The sequence below is a fragment of the Bufo gargarizans genome, chromosome 4 (genome assembly GCF_014858855.1).
Source record: "Bufo gargarizans isolate SCDJY-AF-19 chromosome 4, ASM1485885v1, whole genome shotgun sequence".
NCBI classification, from domain to species: Eukaryota; Metazoa; Chordata; class Amphibia; order Anura; family Bufonidae; genus Bufo; species Bufo gargarizans.
In genome coordinates this window covers 86,454,619-86,476,851 of record NC_058083.1, presented here as the reverse complement: position 1 = coordinate 86,476,851, position 22,233 = coordinate 86,454,619, and the positions used below count along the sequence as shown (strand labels likewise).

The following is a 22,233-nucleotide window of genomic DNA, read 5'->3' as shown; positions in this document are numbered from 1 at the left end:
CATAGGTTCGCCACCACTGGACTACAGTAAATATACTGCAGTATGTTGAGCCATTTTGTTCGGCAGAATGACGGGCACCATATCGGAAACCTGACGGATACCATCATAGTCAATGGGATCTGTGGGGTGCCATTGGTGCTCATCAGCCGATGAATCCGCCATTTCTTTCATTTTTCTGTTCCTAGACCAGAACAGAAAACCGGAACAATACGCAGGAGCTGTGCACTTAGTCTAAAGGGATGCAGGCCATGTATACAGCACGCTAAAATCTACAGCATTTGCAAAAACGGGTATAGTCGATAGGAATGAGACTTGCATACAAATCACACAGCCCCACAGCAAAAGTCGGATGTAGCCCCCCAACTTGCATCTCCTTTGTCTTCAAACATTGATCTGCGGTGCAGGATAGCACATCTTCGATAGTTCCCTTAGGAAAACAAAGTCAGGACGTGATAATGGTAATACCACAACTGACGGGCAATGCCACGGTGGCACCTCTGCCTTACAGAATAGCTGAGATTTATTTTAAAGCAGCGATGGTTCTGTTCACACTTTGCAGTTTTGCACGTTTTAGGGTATAAACATCAACCCATCAACAACATTTAGTTATTATGACTTCTATGTGTGAAACCCTGCCATCGAAATGCTGACAGGCACAATGCGTGGTTTTACTCCGAGTCATTCAAGGCAAAAAAAAACCTCAGAGGCTTTGGCAAAAAGGAGGAAGTTCCCGAAGAAAATACATTTTTGATCTTTTAACCACAGCTCAGCTCATCAACCCTCTGTCTCAAAAAAGAAAGCCAGATCAGGACAGGATACCAGCCTTTGAATATCATTAAGAAGGTTTCCATTCACAGCCTGTAAGCAGAGATCGTGAAACTTTTTGGGGCAGATTGGCACCTCTGAAACTGCCTGACCTGTTACATGTGCGCTTGGCAGCTGAAGGCATCTGTGTTGGTCCCATGTTCATATGTGCCACATTGTTGAGAAATATGACATTTTAATATATGCAAATAAGCCTCTAGGAGCAACGGGGGCGTTGTCATTACACCTAGAGGCTCTGCTCTCTCTGCAACTGTGTGCAATCTCCAGTGATGTTTACACTGCCTGGCCTCCTCAATCAAAGTGCAGCAGTTGCAGAGAGAGCAGAGCGAGCAGAGCCTCTAGGTGTAATGAAAACGTCCCCGTTGCTCCTAGAGGCTTATTTGCATATATTAAAATAGTATTTTTCTCAGCAATGCGGGCACATATGAACATAGGACCAACACAGGTGCCTTCAGCTGCCAAGTGCACATATAACTGGTCGGCCAGTGTCATAGGTACAAATCTGCTGAGAGATGCCCTTTAAGAATTAAAACACCAACTGAATACCAAAGACCCACACATTTTAATTTTACTTACGTATTACTTTTATACTGCTAGCTGTGTGAGAAGGCAGCGGAAGAGCCTACATCACACTTCATGATGTAAGATATAAAATGAGGCGAGTGTGTAACCCACAGGAATCCCCCACCCCGTGCCAGCATTACCAGCACCCGGAAGACAGGTGCAAAGAATGTGAACTCTTGCCCTGTGCACCTGCATGTACTACAATACATCACACAGTAACTGGCATGGCCTGGATTCCTTCCTCCAGCAGTGACAGACCCGACCACCAACAGGTTACTCATCCCATTATATAGACAAGAAATATATTCACCTCACCCTGGTGATACCAATCATACTCCCGACCGGACGGGACTCAGAAGTTACATAACTGCCACTTAGGAATGGTGAGCCTTCATATAGTATCTGTGTCCCCAGACTCCCCAGCCTTCAATATTTTCTGGTCTTTGGCAGCAGGCACAATGCACAGGAAGAGACCTCATTGACTTCTATGGGAGAGTAGGCAAGCTCTGCGACCTGTGCAGAGGTCAGGAGGGAGCAGATAAACTGGTATATGATCTATTGTGAATGGTATACTAAGGTGATATCTGTCACAGTAATTCTGCCTGTGAGGATAATGAGATGACTAGTTGAAAAGAAAGTCTCAACATATGATTAGGACTAGTTGCTAGTGAGAACACTGCAAAGTATTTATTTTTACATATAAATAGTTAGGCTACTTTCACACTCCAGTTTGGTGCGGATCCGTCATGAATCTGCACAAACGCTTCCGTTCAGATAATACAACTATCTGCATCCGTTCAGAACAGATCAGTTTGTATTATCTTTAACATAGCCAAGACGGATCAGTCTTGAGCACCATTGAAAGTCAATGGAGGACGGATCCGTTTTCTATTGTGCCAGATTGCGTCAGTGAAAACGGATCCGTCCCCATTGACTTACACTGTGTGTCAGGACGGATCCGTTTGGCTCAGTTTCGTCAGACAAGCAGCGTTTTGGTGTCCGCCTCCAAAGCGGAATGGAGACTGATCGGATGCAAACTGATGCATTCTGAGCGGATCCTTATCCATTCAGAATATATTAGGGCAAAACTGATTACTTCCCCTTCCCCTTCCCCCCTCCATTATACGGCATGGGGCGGCTGGGGCCCCAAGGAGACATTATACGGCATGGGGCGGCTGGGGCCCCAAGGAGACATTATACGGCATGGGGCGGCTGGGGCCCCAAGGAGACATTATACGGCATGGGGCTTCTACTGACGAGACTCCTGACAGGTATATTCCCCATCCCCTGCTGTTGGGTACAGTTCAAATGCCCTGTGCAAAGGCCGCGGTTGATCCTGAGCAGATCTATAAACTTGGCACAATTCCCTTCAACATTTCAATAAGAATCAACAGACCTATTTCTCTGAGAAAAGCAGGAGGCCATCACTGAGCAGTAGAGGTGACTACATTGGGCTCCACAGGAGTATGGAGATCCAGCGTAGTCACTCATCACCTGCAGGATTTTTTTTCCGGGCAACTGTCCAAATGTATTATGGCCACAAAACCCAGACTACTACAGCTTCAACTGAAATGAAACCTATGGTGACCTCAGGTTGAGTTTATCCACAGAAGATCCAGCATTCAGGCAGTAAAATACAATCAGATTATTCCACTGTGGCCGTACGGAGGACGGCAGCAACTATACAAAGAACTTAGTAAAAAAAAATAATAATAATTAGCCCAGAGATGAGGGCAAGCACGGTCAGACTGACGAAAAACTGGTTCCGTCTCCACTGTCAGCACATAGACAATTGTCTGCATCAGTCGCTGCACTATTCTGACTGGTTGCTAAGGATACACTGCCTAGCAACCACAGCCCATTCAAAGATATTGTCTGGCAGCAGGCCCCTAGCAACCGGTCGGCCTCAGGTCAGCAGAGTCCAGCTCAGGGCTGAAATGCCACTGGGATGAAATCAAGGAGGCAAGCGAGGACTTTACCACAACTTCTTCTATTACTACCACATAAACCATATTTTTAAAAGAAGCAGAAAAACTCAAATTTTACATTAGAACCTAGCAAAGATGAGAGAACTCTGGAGCCATGCCTGAACACTGGTGTTCTTCCAGATGGTGGGACCTTGTACAATGTCTACATTATAGTCTGAGAGACCACACTAGTGCACCTACATACTCTGCACCGGAAGAACGCAAGATTGTGCAAACAGTGTCGGCACTGTGCAGCAATTGAAGAAAACTAAAGAATTTCTGAAAATTTGGAGAGAAAAAAAAAAAAAAAAAAAATACATTCATTCCAGTCATTCCTATGACCTGACATCATCTGCTACCTGGTCATGACCTCCTGCAGCTTAAAAAAATAAATAAAATTTAAATAAAAAAAAATACATTGATCCAGGGAAGACTAATCGACAAGATCTTAAAACATATAAAGGGGAAGGGGTATGGTTCTGCAGATGACCAGTATTGCCAAGGGGAAGGGGCATGGTGCCTGAAAACTGTCTGGGCACGAGACCTCCGACTAAGGGTCCTATGCTTTAAAATTTAGCCTGGAGACGCAAAAGTGCTCCATAAGCGAGCCATTTCCAACAAAACCCTTTAGTGACCAGCCTGTTTTGGGCCTTACTGACCAAGCGGTTTTATTCCTTTTTTCATTGTTGCGTTCCAAGAGCTATAACTTTTTTATTTTTCCGTCTATATCGCTGTATGGGGGCTTGTTTTTTGTGGGACAAGTTTTAGTCTTTAATAGCTTTTATTAAGGCCTCAGGCACACGGCAATTTTGCGGCCGTTCCATGCATTGGGGACCGCAATTTGTTTGCGGGCAGCAATAGGTCAGTGGCCGTGTGCATGAGGCCCAACTCTTTCGGGGAAGGAGGGGGGGGGGGGGGGCGGCTTCCCAATACCCATAACTTTTTTCTTTCTATGGAGTTGTGTAAGGGCTTGACTTCTGCGGGATGACTCAGTTTTCATTGGAATAATTTTGGAGTAAATGCTTTTTGATCGCTTGTTAAGTATTTTGGTGGCAACTAAGAATAAATTAGCAATTTTTTATTTATTTTTTTACGGTGTTAACTGTAGAGCAGAGTAAATATCTGTACCTGCGGGGTGCCCCCCGCTGTGCTGCCACCCTGACAGTTTTTTTTTTTTTTTTTTTAAATAGAGCTCCTGCGACCCGTTATGGCCCCCCGCAAATTTCGAGCTCAATATGCTATCGGAGCAATGGGGAGGAGACGCAGTCTTTCTTTGTGGGCGTCTCCTTCTCCCCTGGCTGTAGCGCTGTCCAATCGCAGCGCAGAGAATCACAGCCAAGAAGAAAAAAAAAACACTCCCACGGCTGTGATGCTTTGCGCTGCGATTGGACAGCGCTACAGCCAGGGGAGAAGGAGATGCCCACAGAGAAAGACTATCTACTCCCCATTGCTCTGATGCTCAGTATTAGTATACTTAGCACAAAATTTGCGGGGAGCAATAACATGTCGCAGGAGCGCCATTTAAAAAAAAAAAAAAAAAAAAAAAAAAAAAAACAGGCAGGGTGGCAAAACAGGTACAGGTATTCATCTCGCTTACTACAAACCAATGAAAGGTCCTCTTTAATTTTCCAACATGGGGACTATAACAGACAACACTTTGATTGCTTTTAAAATACTGGTCTGGGCTGGTAGAGCAGGAGTGCTGCTCTCATGCGAGCACCAGGCCTCCATGCAGAACTTATACCGGGTTATCCGGTTATATTTACAGTATCTCTCACCCACAATGGGGAGTTTTCCTTACCGGGTGAGCGCTGTGCTCACGATTTTATTCTGTGGCAGGCACTTCCGTGATCACGTGAGGTACATTGGGCACGTAATCCTAGCACCATTTCAATTACCCCATTCTGGCAGCCATATATCTTTTGGCTTGTTTTTTGTTGGATCAGTTGATAATTTTAAATGCCATTTTGGGGCACCCGATTCACACAACCGTATCTTCAGCCCCCATGCCATTCAAAATGCAGCTTAAAAGGTATATGCACACGAACGTTGTTTGTTTCCATGTCCATTCAGTTTTAGTTTTTTTGTGGATAGGATGCAGACCCATTCATTTCAAATGGTCCGCAAAAAAATGCGACAGCACACCGTGTGCTATCCACATCAGTATGTCCGTTCCGTAGCCCCGCCAAAAAATAAAAAAATAATAAACATGATGCCTAAAACAGACACGAATAGGACGTTACAATGGATCCGCAAACAAAACACGGATGTCGTCTTTTTTTTTTTTTTTGAGAATCGCAAAACACATACGGTCGTGTACATGTAGCCTAAAGAGGTTGCCTCAGTTCAGCAAATGCCATTTATCATGTAGACAAAGTTAAAGTGGGGGGGGGGGTCCGCCTTTTTCTAACTGATGACCTACCCTCATCTGATTGGCAGAGGTTCCCCACCGATCAGCCGTTTTAGAAGGCAGCAGCCTTCCTGGAGGCCAGTGAATGGGGTTGACCTCCAATACCATGCACAGCCACTATACAATGTACGGATCTGTCCTTGGTTTGCAGAGAGAAGGCCGCGGTGCTACTGCAAGCGCCGCTGCCTTCAGAAACCGCTAAATTGGTAGGGGTCCTGGGTTGTCAGAAGCCTACCAATCAGATGCTAATGACCTATCCAAAAGGATAGATCAGTAAGAAAAAGGGCGGACAACCACTTTACTAATGTATTGTGATTGTCCATATTGCCTTCTTTGCTGGCTTGATTAATTTTTCCATCACATTATGCATTGCTCATATCCAGAGGTTTTGGGCACCTTGCAAACCAGCAGTGATGGCCATGCTTGCACACTATAGGAAAAAGCGCAGGCCTACTGTATATGTGCTCCTGCGGTCTCGGCCACCAGAGAGAGTGGCATTTTTTTCCAATATGTGCAAGCACGACAACCGCTGCTGGATTGCAGGGTGGTCGTAACCTCTGGATACGAGCAATGCATCATGGGATGGAATGATAAATGCCATTTGATTAAGGGAGACAACCCCTTTTAAATAATGTGATAATTTTTTAGGTTGGATTGTTATGGACACAGCAATACCAATCATTTTTTTTTTTCCAATAATAGGGGGCTTTGTAAGGAAAAAGACCTTTTCAGTTTGATCTTTTTTCCCCAAAAACTCTTTACCCTTCATCAACTTCCATTTGTGATCTTCTAATCAGTCATACAATAAACTGCAATACCTCTATATTGCTTTGCATTATGCCTGTCGGGCAGGGCCTCAGATAATGGCAGTTTCGGGAGTCTTTATTACACCCATCAGCACCCTGCAATCAGACTGCTGGTGGGGTGGGGATGTGAAAGGGTTGGACAGGACTAGACAAACAAGGGACATGGAGCTTGGGCATGGTGGTGATCAGTGGAGGCGTCAGATGAGCACCGATCTGATACTGGCCTAATCCAAGGATTTGCCAGCTATACTTTATTCTCAGAAAATCCCATATGATTTTACAAACAGAATAATAATAATAATAATAATAATAATAATAATAATAATAAATTAATTCTGTTACCGTATTGGTAAGAAGAGGTGATCGGTATGAAGAGAGGCTCCTCCGTTATCTAGGCGCACTGTAAACCCATCTGTGGAGAGAACCAGTATATGATCAACTATTGGTAAGAAAGAACTACTAGCCTGCCCTGTTACAGCGCAATAATGTGTAAATAAAAAACAGGGTCTTTGGGCGCCGCTACTCCCGTGAAGTCTAGAACTTATTAAAATAATCACTACTTCATGATGAAAAAGTTATAACTTCAAAATGCATACATTGCTGCTACATTTAAAAAAATAAAAAAATCTGTATTTTTCAAGACAAAGAAAAAGAAGAAAAGAAGTCGAAGATTGCGGCGCAAAGGACCTTTGTGCTCAGCGTTCTAAGAAAAGAGCTTCCAGAACGGTTAGATTAGGGGACGCAGTTACTAAAATTAAGGCATGGGTGGAACTGTAAAGCCACTTCCCAGATGGGAAGAAGGGAAACAGATGATCTCATCCACATGTGACTAGACCATAAGGATAATTGGGTTGTTTAGCTTTTTTTTTTTTATGGGTTTTTATGTCACTTTATTCCCCTAACTGAGATGAATACAGTATGAAAGAAAAGCTAAACATCCTGCAAATCGCAATCCGTTACGTAGACAATTTTATGAACTTCCCAAATATTTGTCAGCAACAGAATTTGCACTTGGCTTCGGTGAGGGTAATTAAAACAGAGAAATTATAAATGAGGAAATATTTCAGATGGGATTCATACAATTGATGGGATGACAGTTTGCTGCTTTTCCGGAGAATCTGCAATGATAATTTGATCCGTAAACTGTCTTGTCCCCCTTCTTCCTATAACGGTCTGCATATTTATCACTTAAAAGGATTCTGTCACCAGAATTAACCCTATTAAGCAAGCTGACATTAGCGATGTGCTAATGTCAGCTAAACCTAACTAGCCTGTTCCTGCTTTTATCTAAGCCCCCATTACGCCAGGCTCCGTTCTCCCACCTTTGTCGCCTCCCTCCAAGTCCTGATTGACAGGGCCAGGCTGCGCTCACATCTGTCTGCCAGCCCTGTGCTCTGGTGAAATCTCGCGCCGTTCAGTATTTTGGCGCAGGCGCGGTGGGGAAAAGACGCTCGCAGGCTGCCAGCTTCCTCACCACGCCTACGCCGAATACTGAACGGCACATTAGCACATCACTAATGTCAGCTAGCTTAATAGGGTTAAATCTGGTGACAGAAACCCTTTAAAGGGGTATCACAGACTAGGTTAATCCCTACCTGTAGGACAGGGGTTGGCACATGTCACAAATTAGTGGCATATCACTAGGACAGTGATCAGCAACCTTCGGCACTCCAGCTGCTGTGAAACTACAACTCCCAGCATGCAAACCTACTTGGCTCCCACAGAAGTGATAGCACCCCCTCATGCTAGTGGTCCCAGCGGTCAGACCTCTGCCGATCTAATAGTTAAACTTTCGTCAGATATGGTTTGCATATGCCTCTAATGTCAGATAGGGGCAGGTCCCAGAGGTCCTCTAAAACGAGGTCCCCAAAGTGAACAAGGGCGCACTGCGCAAGGGCTGCCACCCTCCTTTCACTTTCATTGGAGTGTCGAAAATAGCCTAGCACTGGTTCGCCATTTCCGGAACTCCCATAGGGGTAAATGAAGGAGGTGGCCGCTCCTGCGCAATACGCCCATGTTCACTTTGGGGACCTCATGCTAGAGATCGGGGCAGGTCCCAGAGGTGGGACCTGCCCCTATCTGACATTAGTGGCATATCCAAGCCATATGGGATGAATGTGTGAAATGACCCAAACCTTTTAACTATTAGATCGGCAGGGGTCTGACTGTTGGGACCACAAGAATGAGGGGGTGCTGTCCCCCAAAATGGACGGCACAGGTCAGGCATTAACACTGCCACTCCTTGCCTTCTCTATAGGATTGCTGAAGATGGCTAAGTACAATTGCTCGGCTATATCCAGCAATCCCATAGAAATTTATGGAGCAGCAGTGCACATGCTTGACCTGCAGCTTCATTCGTTTTGGGGGGACAGGGCCCCAGTTCTCATGACCATGATCCTAGCAGTCAGACCAGCACTGGTCCGTAACCCCGCAGCGGGGCAGGATTAATAAAGAACTCTATACGCGGACACCTTGCAGAAAATATTAGATAAAAGTCAAGTAGATGGAATTCAGAACAGGCGGCATCCAGAGCGCTTCTCTGGGTAATGAGAAGAGACACATGGAGGCAGCGAGGGTCAGCGCTCATCTTCAGTAATTAAATGAAAACACTCCGCTCCCCACTGTTTATTTTCTCTATTGAATTCCAAGAACATAAATTGTGTAAATAGGAAATTCCAAATGTTTGATATTTTCCAAGTTCCAACGTGAAATGTACACCCTGATCCAAGGACATTTTTTATCATGCAACCCCCAGGAAAATGGAGATTATACAGTCGCTCTAAAGGCGTATTTACACGCGCCGAGCAGCAGCCGATTATCAGGAAGCCAATGCTCCTTCCCTACACAGTCGGCTGCTCACTCAGTAGAGGTGAAGCTCTGCATTTACAGGCAGCAATCTCCTCCACAGTACAAGGACAAGCAGTCGCTATTGCGATCACTCACCCTCATACATTGCATTATTCCTGGGCAGCAGATGGCGGTTTAGACCGCATGACCTGCTGCCCAGAAACGATAGTTTAGGTGCCTGCGAGAATGACAGGGTCACCTGATGAATGAGCGCTTTACTCGCTCATCGTATGATCAATCGCACCTTCACACAAGCAGATTGTCAGGAATGAGAAATTGCAGGACCGTTCGTTCCCAATAACCTGCCTGTCTAAATCCACCTGTGCAGACTGCAAAACGCATACGGAAATTGCAGATCCGTAAAACATGGCTACCAGCCAGTCCTATGGTAGAAATGCCTATTCTTGTCCGCGATTAGAACATGCTCTATCTTTTCTGAGGGGCCGCAGAATGGAACTACGGATGCGGCTCCATTGAAATGAATGGGTCTGCATCTGTTCTGCAAAACGTTGTGCGATTGGGCCCCTAAGGCTGTTTTATAGCTAGGTATTGTAGGGGGCTGCAGTAGGGCTCGCACAGGTAATGCACACAGATTTGATATTTGTGGTTTTTGGGCCAGATTTGATGCGGTTTTGCCGCAGATCTCACCCTTCCTTTGAATACAGTGAAATCCGCACCTAAAACAGCAAACAATTGACATTCTTCAGATCTGCAAGGCAATTTCCGCATGGAAAGAAAGAAGCAAAGTGTACCTGAGATCTGCTTAACCTCATACTTTGCTGGTACTGCAATACGCTGCGGTGAAAAACCGCACATAGACCGCAAGGTGTGCAGGTGGCCTTAGATGTCATACAGCAGCCCTGGAACGCTTATGGAGCCATTCTCTGCTGCAACACACAGACTAACCATGTGCATGAGGCTTAAAGGGGAAGGGGATTTGCAGGACGGCCTATCTTTAGGACCCCCAGTACACCATTGATCAGCTGATTGAAGGGTCGGGGGAAGGGGATCCAGCATTATTCACAGCTCACTGCTGATCAGTCCTATTTAAGCGAGTCAGACTGATCTGCAATACCAGGCCAGCTCTACAAAACGTAAGGCCCTGTGTCTAGTAAACAATGGAGGGGATGCAGCACTCGGTGGAGGGTCACAGCCACTTGAATCAGTTAAACAGCAGTGGTGCCGACAGCTGGACCCCTAGGATCAGATATAAAGATAGACCATCAATAAAGTCCTAGACGACTGCCGCCTACATTTCTGTACAGTGCTTGCACCAAATGCACTCCTGGACCACTTCAGGACCAGGCATAATTAGGTTTTTATTGCCTATTCTGTCAGTCTTAGTGGCAGGGACTGGAGCCTCTGGGTGCAATGACACCACCCCTGTTGCACATGGTTCAAGAAAACTCACAAAGAAATGGGTCTAAAAGCATTACATTTGCATGTCTGCTGGATTAATTCTCATAAATCTGGTGACAGATGCCCTTTAAGGAGAAATGACATAGATGAAGTGACAGCTGCTCATACACAGAACGTACCTGACCGCCATCTTCTCTCATATTGGCAGTCTGCATGCTTCATTTATAAGCCACTGCCAAACACCTCTGAAAGTGCTCATCCCCCAAGGAAGTCCATGGTAAAGTATGTTGAAATGCCCCATTCATTTCTCTAATGTGTACAGGCCGTTTCAGCACTGTGCTGCAGGATGATGCAAATCTAGGGGTCGGAACCTTAGATAAAAGGCCCTATTACACCATCTGAGTTTTGTTTGGTCCAATTATTGGGAACAAGCATACATAGGAAGACTCAATCATGATAACGGGCCTGCGTAAGGATGCTGCAACACTATGGCAATGATGGATAAAAAATAAAATAAAAAAAGAAACAAAAAAAACACGTAAAAAGTGTTTTTGCAACATCGACATTTATGTTGTGTATCCTTCCAATAAAAGGGGGGTGGGGGGGGGGGGAGCAAATCACGCAACAAACTTGAATTACACCAATTACAAAATTGAATTACATTAATGCTATCCAACTTAACTTTTGGGGGGGGGGAAATGCAGCAAATGGGAGCAAAAGGGAAATATGTTGCTACAAAAAGCAATCGTTCCTCCGCCATTGCGATAGACCAATACGAATAAGCGATAAGGCTAGTTTCACACCAGTGATAAAATGTTGCAGCAGGCTGTTCTTGTAGTTTATCACATCTGGATTAGCCGGATACTGCCGAGGATACGGCCTCTGTCAGGCATTAGCACTGCGATTCAGCCAGACAAAAACTGCTCCTTGCACCAATATCGGAAACCGGGAGGATCCCAGTCAGGTCCTATTATGGTCCACGGAGACTGGCGGTGCTGCAGCAGGTTACGGCTTTGCAGGATGTGATGAACTCTGGCCGCCTGCTGTGCTGTCAGAACATTTCAGCGCTAGTGTGAAACTAAGCTAATTGAGGAGTTTATCGCCGATTGGCACTCGTCTAGCGCAAACAGTGTAATAGGACTCTAAGAATACAGCGGCCTGAGGCCTTTTCACATGGTCCAAGGGTCGGGACAATTATCGGGGGATCAACGTTAATCTGAAACAGTTTCATATATTTGCCCTGCATAAACTTGCCATCAATCGCCGAACGTCTAGATCTTTCGTGCAGCACCTAAAATCATTTGTCGGTGGCAGGCCGGATGTAAACCGGGATCTTCTGCTGACCAAGAATGAACCAGTATGGAGAGGATTGACCCTAGCAGCGATCCAGCGGGAATGAGGGTTGTTCCTGACCATTGCCTTCTGCATCGGCCCATGTAATGGACTGGACACAATAGAAACCATTCTCAAGGACAACCTGAGGATTTTTGAGAGGATCAGGGGGTTAAAGTTTTTTTATCCTTCACCAAACATTTTCCATTTAGAAAGTGATGTCCACATCATCATACCCTTCTTCACAACCTCCCAGACATGTGGTTTACACGTCACAAAATTACCTCATCCGATTCTGTATCAAAAAGACGCATCTTAAATTTAACTCCATATTTTTTGGTTCGCTGTATGTCCAGCTGCTCCACTGCAACAGTAAATACATATTGTACATATTTCAGAGGATTAGTCCAAATCCAACAGCTTAGGCCCCTTTCAGACAAGCGAGTATTCCGCGCGGGTGCAATACGTGAGGCGAAGGCATTGCTCCCCGCACAGATTCCAGACCCATTCATTGCAATGGGTCTGTGTACATAAGCATTGGTTTTCATGCATCACTTGTGCGTTGCGTGAAAATCACAGCAGATTTTCTATATTCTGCATTTTTCACGCAAAGCTGGCCCCATAGAAGTGAATGGGGCTACGCGAAAATTGCATCCGTGAACGAGTGCGGACGCGATGTGTTTTTCACGGATGGTTGCTAAGAGATATAAACCTTCAGTTTATCACGCGCATGAAAAAAATCATCGATGTGCATTGCACCCGCACGATAAAAACTGAACACAATCGCAGACAAAACTGACGGAACTTGCTTGCGAAATTGCGCATTTTTTACTAAACGCATCTGGACCTAATCCGTATCGCTCGTCTGCAAGGGGCCTTAAAGAGGACCTCTCACCACTCCCGACAGGCCTGTTTTAATAGCTGCATGTATTCCTCATGTAATAATTCTGTAACATCTATTCTTATGGCTCTATGGTGTGCCATTCTGCTATTATTTCTATTAGACGTTATGAATGAATTGCTAGCAGTCTGCAGTAAGGGTATAGAGGGGTGTTAACAGTTTGGGGGGAGGGGGGGTCCCCTGCATAATGGAAACGGGACGGATCCGTTTTGCAGCGCATAGACTTCTATTATGATGGAATGAATAATGGAATGCCTCTAAAAGGAACGGAATCCATAACGCAATTCACCTTTTACCACCAAACGAAGCGTGAACGAATTTCAAAATATGAAATTCGCTCATCTCTACATACAATAATTCATATGTGACCACAGATTGCGGGCTCAGTCCAATTTTCAGAATGTCAAAGTGAAAATTACAAAGAAGTGGTTAAAAAAAAAAAAAAAGGATGAAATGAAGTGAGAAACAAGCTCATTTTTTGCTGCATAAATATGAATAAGAGCCGAGCGCCTGCACAGTTCCATTTGCATTTGTCAGAGCGACATGACAGGTACATTCTGAGCCCGCTAATTTTAGAGTAGTTTCTCTCTAGAGAAATAGAAATGAAAACTGTCAAAAAATATGCACAGGGGGGGTTGTCCAATTAATATTTCTTCTGAACAGCATAGTTGCCAACAGTCCAGAGTTTGCAGAGACCGTCCCGGCAAGCTCAGGCGGTCCCAGACCCAAATGGGCCACCTTAAGTAAGCCCCACCAGGTTTGTGGGCGCTCCCAGGGAGAGGTATACATGCTGGAATTTACCAATGGGCCTTTTGGTCACCATGTAGTATATGTCTCTTCACAAAGATGACCTACGGATAACGTACACACTTGTACTGCACATAGCCGCATACGTCAGGAGATACCCAGCGTATGTGCCGAACAAATGTGAGGTGAACTCAGCCTAATTTTCACTGGGAAAACTATTCATATAAGAGGTGTACATATTTTTGCAGCCCCCTCGTAACGAAACAATCGCAGATCTCTACATGCATGGCCGATTGTACTTCACAGGAGACGGGGCCTCTTTGAAAGCACGTTGTTGAGATTGCGCAGATTTACAATGCTTACACGTTCTTTTGGCAAATGGTCATAATCTGTAAAATGTCAGAACTTTGCCTGGGGACCTTACACATCCAATTACATCATGGATTGCAAGCATTTCTCGGTAATGAGACCCTCTCATAGCTCTGTCTGCTGACTGGACATTGCCAGGCCAAGTAGACCATTATATTCTACAAGTGTTGTAAAAAAAAGTGCGAACAATGACTGAATGGATCAGTAATGCACAAGTGGTGTGAAGGCCTCAGTCTGCCTCCCACTAAACACATGACTGGATCTCACGAGGAAAACATTACTAAAACCCTTTGCTAAGCGTTTCCTACTTTTTCCTCTGTGATATTATTCTAAAGTAAGCCTTAGGCCCCATTCACAACGCTGGAATTTTAAAACCAATTTTGGGCCAAGAACTCGCAGAATCCGCCTCCCATTTTTTGAGGGGCCATTGGTTTAAAGGCGTCACTTCACCAAGAAAGCACCCGTCTTGTCCTTTCTTGGTGTGGTGTCCGGACAGACGCTGATGGAAAACTACGTGGGGGTCTGTTCAAAATGTATCTCCATTCATTGGGGCCAAGCCGTGAGCGTGTTGTGGCATAGTCCGAAAAAAAGCAATTCATGGTGGTTCCTGCCAAGAAATACAAGGTGGATGTTGCGTTTGCAAAGTCTGCCATGTGTATGGGCGTCTTCGGGTGGACTGCAATATTTCCTGATGGCTTCAGACCACTCAACAGACAAGTCCTCACGTACTCACATACACAACTGCTGTTCTCTTCTGGCCAGGTAAGACTGTACATAGAGAGGAGGACAGTACAAACACTAATGACGTATCCTCAGGATCGGTGGAGCTCAGACACTTGGTAACCCCGGCAATTAGCTCTTGGAAGGGCTCATGGTGCTCAGGCAAGTGCTGCAGCCTCTTCCTTGCCCTGTGAAACAATCTGATCTTTAGGATAGGTCATCAGTATTGAATTCACAGAATACCCCTTTAAAACCAAACTTTTTCTCCATATTACCATGATGTCATGGATTATGAATGAAGCTGTTGAGGTGCCTGAAGAAGGCAACAATTTCAAGCAACATTGGTCAAACTAGGCAGTAGAAGTCGACCTCCAGCCAAAAACCACCAAAACTACAGAGTGCTTCTATTCATACACGGGACACATTTTATCTCCTGGCTGCTGCACTTGGAGAAAAGAATCACTGAAGCAGTTTTAAATGATTTTTTTTTCAAATCAATACACGAAGAATAGTGTGAACATTAAGCCTAGAAGCCATTACCTCTTGATCTACATCCGACATTAGAGTGCCTATTAGACTATGCTGGAGTTTTTGTCACTGCCACAAATCTGTCAAACTATGCAACAATATTGGAACCAGGGATGGATCACCACATTTACAAGAGGATTCATATTTGGTACTCCGTGTGCATTCCGTTTCCGTATGTCCGTTCCGCAAAAAAATAGAACATGTCCTATTATTGTCTGCATTACAGACATGGGTAGGACTGTTCTATTAAGGGCCAGCTGTTCCGTTCCGCAAAATACGGACACCATCTGTATTTTTTTTGCGGACCGCAAAATACATACGGTCGTGTGCATGCGGCCTTAGAAGCGGTGGTGGATCTTCATAACTCTGGCGGCTCCACTGCCAGGTATAGAGCTTATTAAGAAACATATCTAAAACATTGGTCTTAATAAATGTGCCCCTGTATGTTTTTCTCTTATAAAAATGCATTTCAATTTTCAGAAATAAAAATAATCCCCTCCCACTGGACTAAACTACGCTCTAGGACAGTAATGGCAAACCTTTTAGAGATTGAGTGCCCAAACTGCAACGTGCCAGCACGGCAATTTATCCTGAATACTACAGTCCAATAGTATATCTTCTACGTACTTCATCACTTAGGTATAGTACGTATAGAAGATAGCTATAGTACTTGCCTACATTCAGTGCGCTGCCGGTACTTTTCATAGTGCACCCTGCAGGAAAGGAAAAGTCTTAGGCCTCTTGCACACAAACTTTTTTTTTCCCGTGTACTCTCCGTTTTTTTGCGTTCTGTATACGGTCCATATACGGAACCATTCGTTTCAACAGGTCCGCAAAAAAAAATAAAAAAAATATGCACTCAGTTTCTGTATTTCCTTTCAAAGACAGAACATGTCCTATTATTGTCCGCATAATGGACAAGGATAGTACTGTTCTATCAGGGGCCAGCTGTTCCGTCCTGCAAAAAACTGAATGCACACGGACGTCATCCGTATATATTTGCGAATCAGTTTTTTGGTTTTTTTTGGACCGCAAAAAACTGAAAAAGCCATACGGTCGTGTGCAAGAGGGCTAAGGCATATTGGTACACCATAGACTTTATCCAGGGTGTGGGTGCCCACAGAGACGGTTCCGAGTGCTGCCTCTGGCACCATTGCCATAGGTTCGCCACCACTGCTCTAGGATGACATGGGGCCCCTCTTTCTCAGTCTTTGCAAAGTACCAGATGCCACACAGCAGGGAAAGCTTCAGCAAAATGCCCCTCTTCAAAATGTACCAGTGACCGTATACTGCACAGACCATGAGTGAGGATCCGTGGCAAGGTTTACATACAACGATGGTTAATAAAATCTTTATTTTTTCTAACAAATATTACACTGAAAAGTACCGGTACTTATTCCTGAGAGGGAAGTCCTCAAGCTTTAGATCAGTGGGGGTCCAATTCCTGGCACCTTCCGCTGGACAGCTCTTTGAGAAGGCCAAGTGGCTCTTCCTATGTCAGTGACTTCATATTTATCGGTCATATGGCATTGCCACTATAAAATTAACAGTGCCATGCTTGGTAGGAGTAAGGAGGCTCAGCCACAGCCTCTTCAAACAGCTGATCGGCAGGCATGCTGGAAGTCGGACCACCACAATCAGATGTTAATGACCTATCCAGAGGATAGGTCATCAACGGGGATGACCTATCGGTACCACTTGGAACTGAATGCGAGTTCGGAAAATATTTTTAACAGTAGAAATTGATTTCTGAAGTCATTACCCGAAGTCCCGCAACACTTCGCAAAGTAATAACTTCGGCTCATAGGAGTCAATACATTCTAATATTCTACGGAGCGCTCGCTCTGTAAAGTATTATGCAAATAGACTTCGGATGTTTCATCCGAAGCAGATTCGCTCATCCCTAGTCATCAATATTTTACTTTAAGAAAACCCCTTTAATTGCCGAACATCTATTCTTCTGAAAAAGCCGAAGATAACAAGGAAGCTTTCAATCAACATCTTCCATGTACGTCAGAGGTCATAAGATAAATATATTACCGCACAACATAGACATGACCACTTACGACAGGCCACCACAACGTAGGTCACTAGTCATAAGACATCGCCTAGGTCAGTGGAGATAGAGCGTGTGATCTCTGAAGAAATGAAAGCCCTTCACTTCATAGACATTCATGGTGAATGATCTCAGCCACAACTGAGGCGGCCTCTCCAGCCATCAAAGGCTCCTATGATACTGCAAAAACTAATTCTAACGATTGTCAGGTTCTGAAACAAAACCCAGCAAACTGATAAAACAGACAGCACAAAACACACCACGTCTGGGAAAAAGACAATCTAAACGATAAATAAAAAAGGTGAACTTATTACCTGCCAAAACGTCATCATTGACAGTAATAACTGCAAGCAAGTCGTTTCTGGATATTTTTACATCAGTCAGATGTTTGATTTGAAAAGGATTTTCCAGGATCCAAGAAGGCCAATCAACCCATAGTTAAAGGGATTATCCGAGATTTTCTTACCAATGACCTATCCTCTAGATAGGTCATTAGTACCTAATTGGTGGGGTTCCGACACCTGGGACCACCGCCAATTAGATGTTTGAGAAGGCTCTGATGCTTCTGCGACTGTCGCAGGCTTTTCTCTGCTTTTCCTAGGCCAAGTGACAACAAGTTTGTGTGTCACGTGGCCTAGGATCAGATCAACCCCATTCAAGTGCGAAGCACTGTGCTTGGTAATCTGCGCTAAGGCAGCGGCGCTCCTGTTTGGCGTGGTTCCTGGGTGCCAGGCCCTCACCGATCAGATACTGAAAAAATCCTGGAAAACCCTTTGAATGCCAACTTGTTTGCAGAAGTAGGTTTCCAAAATACAATACTTACCGTCTCAAAGTTGTGTGGATCGGATGCTCTGGAACGCGGTCACAAGACGCGTCACTTTTCGAAAACTCTAGATCTACCAACATCACAACTTTCAGTCTGGATACCAGATTTCAAGGCTGATCTATGGGTGGGCATATGACTTCCACAGACCATGACACTAGAGGGACCAGAACCACCCTCCTCCCTCTGCATGCACAAATTTGGTGGATTGCTCACCAGGGAGATTTATATTTCTGGCCCCATCCACAGCCTCTCCTGTCCCAGGCTTTAGAAGTAATATGTTGGTTCACAGACCAGACTGTAACCTGGAAGTCAGACTGAAGGACTTGATGGCAGTGGATGCGGTATTTCCATAGAGGTGCGTCACATGAATGAGATTGCGAGCGGCCAGTCCACGCAACTTTGAGACAGTACGTATATCCGAAAGCTTCTTCTGCAGGCAAATTAGTATTAAGATGGACTCAAGGTTCCCAGAAATGCCCTTTAATACAGCATGCTATTCTTCCACACTACTTTATACAGAGGCATCCAGTAAAAAAAAAAAAAAAAAAAATAATGTAATTTTTTATTTCTTTTAAACATGGCAGTACATACCACTTTATACAGACACAGGTTCTACTAATGGGACAACCCTTTGAAGGCCCAAATCAATGACAGGAAATTTAGTACGTGGCGCGTTCACAAGTCAAGGGTTCATCCTCCCAGAAACCAAATTTAAAAATAAGACACAGTGAAAAAAATAATAATAATGCATTTCCTCCTCATGGATCTGTGGTGATCTAGCACAGCAAGACGTCTGACTTCACCCAGTCTGGAGTTCATTATAAGCCGGAAACACATCATCTCACAAACATATACCACAGCCAGAGAGTCAAGACCGTGCAGAGCTGGCGTTATCAGAAGACTTCTTATCCTCTGTTCTGGAAAGATTTACAGCGATTATATGCCAGAAAGAAAAGAATCGCTGCACCCTGTATCCAATGTAACTCAAGGTTTATTCCATAAATTCACTTTTACGTTCTCCTAATTTTCTACACGAGGAACAAAGTGAATTCCGATATTCGTTACAGGACATTTTGGTCCCAAACTGATCCTTTTCCAAGTTCTATCTGGAACACAGTGGAGGCAGAGTTTAGTGGTGGACACTTAAAGGGATTGTCTCACGTAATATATTCTACAGTTTTCAAACCAGCAGCTGGACCTGAATTCTTTTGTAACTGCCTGTAATAAAAAAAATTAACATAGCCACTGAGTTAAATATATCTGTATAGTGCCACCTTTTGTTTGTCCTGCTTTCTGAGGTGGCTGCACATGCTCAGTTTCATCTTACAACTCCCTTCTGAGCGGTGATAGGGAGAGCATGGACACGCCCCTTACCCCCAGCAGAAAAGACACGCCCCCTGAGCCACCAGCTTGATATAAATCTAGCAGAGCAATGAACGGGGAGATCTCTGGATCCATGAGAGGTACAGGGCTGGTTCTAGCTTTGTTAGCTAGACTATATGATGTCCAATTTTCATTTTTTACATTAGTCTAGGAAGAACCCCTTTAAACCCAGTTATAACTTGGATGGAAGAGCATGGCAAGTCTTATATCTAGTGCCAACAATGCCATTGTGAGCTTCCATACAAGGCTAACCTATGTAGATGGACTTCTCAACCATCGCCAACAGCTGTTTCCCTTTACATAGTGACCTTGCAGCATAGGCGCCATTAGGTTGCTAAAACTAAACAGTCTAAATGAGAAAGTGGGAGGAAGAGGTTTTAGAAGAAACCTTATTACTGAAGACCCTGGCAGCAATGGAGGAGATTATTCAAGCTGGAGCTCTGGTTTATTGAGATGTTGTCACACCTGCAGGTTCTTTGTTGCAGTTTTTTACTCCAAAATCAGAAGTGGAACATAAAAGAAAATCTGTCATCATAATATTGGACTATTATCTGCAATACTTCAAGAGCAGTCCTGCAGATAAGGAGTCCAGAGCACCATTTTTATTTTGCTACTGCCCCATTCTCCCCGGTGACTACATTTAAAGATGCGCTAAAATACACTTTGAAGACTTCCGCCCATGCGCACAAGAGTCCTCTCCATTGTGCTTGAATGTGCACAGCAGTCTGGACTGTGTATTTCAGCGCAGCTTTGGGCTGTGGCGTCAGTAAGAATGTTCTGACTGACATTTTATCACACGCCGACTCCTTCATAATTTTCTGAAAGTAAACCTTAGGCCTCATGCACACAACCGGTGTGTCTTGTGGTCCACAAATCGCCGATCCGCAAAACACTGATAGCGTCCGTGTGCGTTCCGCAATTTCCGCACGGAACAGAGCAACAGATGCGGACAGCACACGGAGTGCTATCCGCATCTTTTGTGGCCCCATTTAAGTAATGGATCTGCATCCGAGCCGCCAAAACTGCGGCTCGGATGCGGACCAAAACAACGGCCGTGTGCATGAGGCCTTAACATCGGTGTTTTGGTCAGTGATTCCATCAGTGATTATGAGCCAAAACCTGGACTGGAGCCTCCACAAACATAAGGTATTAGGGAAAGATCTGCTCCTGTTCTGTGTTTAGAGCCGCACCTGGTTTTCACTAAAAATCACTGATGGAAATCACTGACCGCATACATATGCAATGCACTATGCATTTACGGCCTCATGCACACGACAGTTGCCCAGCCGTGGCCATATTGCGGCACCAGCCGTGTGCTCCCCGCATCACAGATGTGGACCCATTAACTATGGAGTGTTCATGGTGATTGTCAGTGCCTTCGCAGTGGAGTGGAATAAAAGTCGTACTTTTATTCCGGCCGCCTTTCAGCATGTTCGCCGTGCTGACGCTAGAACTCCGGCCTGCCCCCTTATAGTCAATGAGGCCTGAGCGGTAGTTCGGCAGCACGCGTGCACTAGCGGCAGCACGGATCCGACAGGCTGTTCACCCGCCGGAACAGACTGCCGAAGTTGCTTGCCGCTAGTGTGAAACTAGCCTTAGTCAAAAATAAAAAAAATAAAAGAAATCTAAATAATCGAACTAGGCACAAAAGCCTCCAAAACAGGCGCAATTTCAGGAGGATAGAGATATATCAACATTTTTTAGACTAAAAACAGGCACAAACACTTTAGTAAATGTGCCCCACTAGGTTTTGTTATGTGGGCTCATGCACATGGCCGTATTTTACAGCACCCAATCCAGGTTTTTTTTGCTGGTTGTATGTTGACCCATTAAATTCAATGGGGCTGCAAAAGATGCAGAAAGCGCTCCGTCCGTTTCTTTCGCATGGTATCAAATGGTACAGAGTGTCGAAATACATTTTTATGGCATCGAAATAGAATAAAAATGTTGGTAATGTGACAAACCTTGCCAGCTCAATCTTAGGGTGCATTCACACGACCGTATAAATGGATCTGCATCCGTTCCGCAAATTTTCAGAACGGGTGCAGACCCATTCATTTTAATGGGGCTGCAAAAGATGCAGACAGCACACCGTGTGCTGTCCGCACATTTTCCGGCACCATTAAAAATGGATGGGTCTGCACCCATTCCGCATAATTGCAGAACGGAACCGGACCATTAATACAGACGTCTGAATGGAGCCTTACTCCGTGTGCATTCTGTTTCAACATTTCCGTTCCACCCAAAAAATTACAAGTCCTATTATTGTCCGCACTACGGACAAGGATAGTAGTGTTCTATTAGGGGCCAGCTGTTAATGCCGCAAAATACGGAATGCACACGGACGTCCTCCATATTTTTTACGGATCTGTTTTTTGTGGACTGCAAGATACATACGGTCGTGTGCATGAGGCCTAAATGTCTGTTTATCGGCACAAAAAAAAAAAAAAAAAAAAAAAAAGATAGAACATGTCCTATTCTTGTCCATTTTGCAGAAAAGGGTAGGACTGTTCTACAGAAGGCAGGACATACCGTTCCGCAAAATCAGAAACGCACACAGCTGGTATCCGTGTTTTGCGGACCGCAAAAACGG

General features: G+C 44.7%; 1 protein-coding gene across 1 annotated transcript in view; it reads right to left on the bottom strand.

The window, feature by feature from the left end:
- NCK1 (NCK adaptor protein 1) overlaps positions 1–22,233 on the bottom strand; it is a 106,207-nt gene that overhangs the window by 60,853 nt on the left and 23,121 nt on the right. Inside the window, exon 2 of the mRNA XM_044289701.1 lies at positions 6,915–6,984. The gene's annotated coding sequence lies outside the window, so the exon portion shown is untranslated. The remainder of the gene's footprint in view (positions 1–6,914; positions 6,985–22,233) is intronic.